This window comes from Bombus pyrosoma, linkage group LG5 (genome assembly GCF_014825855.1).
Source record: "Bombus pyrosoma isolate SC7728 linkage group LG5, ASM1482585v1, whole genome shotgun sequence".
Taxonomy (NCBI): domain Eukaryota; kingdom Metazoa; phylum Arthropoda; class Insecta; order Hymenoptera; family Apidae; genus Bombus; species Bombus pyrosoma.
Genome location: NC_057774.1, coordinates 2,560 through 3,572, shown reverse-complemented (window position 1 = coordinate 3,572; position 1,013 = coordinate 2,560).

Here is a 1,013-nt window from a genome sequence, read left to right as displayed (position 1 = left end):
ATAACGTATAACGTTATATAGTATTATGATATAACGTATAACGATATATAGTATTACGATATAACGTATAACGTTATATAGTATTACGATATAACGTATAACGATATATAGTATTATGATATAACGTATAACGTTATATGGTGTTACAATATAACGTATAACGATATGTGGTATTAAAATATAACGTATAACGATATGTTGTATTACGTTTTAACGTATATCGTTATATTGTATTATGATATAACGTAAAACGTTATATTGTATTACGATATATAGTATAACGTTATATTGTACTATGATATAACGTATAACGTTATATAGTATTATGATATATAGTATAACGTTATATTGTATTATGAAATAACGTATAACGTTATATAGTATTACGATATAACGTATAACGTTATATTGTATTACGATATAACGTATAACGTTATATGGTGTTACGATATAACGTATAACGTTATATAGTATTACGATAGAACGTATAAGGTTATATTGTATTACGATATAACGTATAACGTTATATGGTCCAACGATATAACGTTTAACGATATGTGGTATTACGATATAACGTATAGCGATATGTGGTATTACGTTTTAACGTATACCGTTATATTGTATTATGATATAACGTAACATGATATATAGTATTGCGATATAACGTATAACGTTATATAGTAATACGATATAACGTATAACGTTATATAGTATTACGATATAACGTATAACGATATATAGTATTATGATATAACGTATAACGTTATATAGTATTACGATATAACGTATAACGTTATATTGTATTACGATATAGAGTATAACGTTATATTGTACTATGATATAACGTATAACGTTATATAGTATTATGATATATAGTATAACGTTATATTGTATTATGAAATAACGTATAACGTTATATTGTATTATGATATAACGTATAACATTATATAGTATTATGATATAACGTATAACGTTATATAGTATTACGATATAACGTATAACGATATATAGTA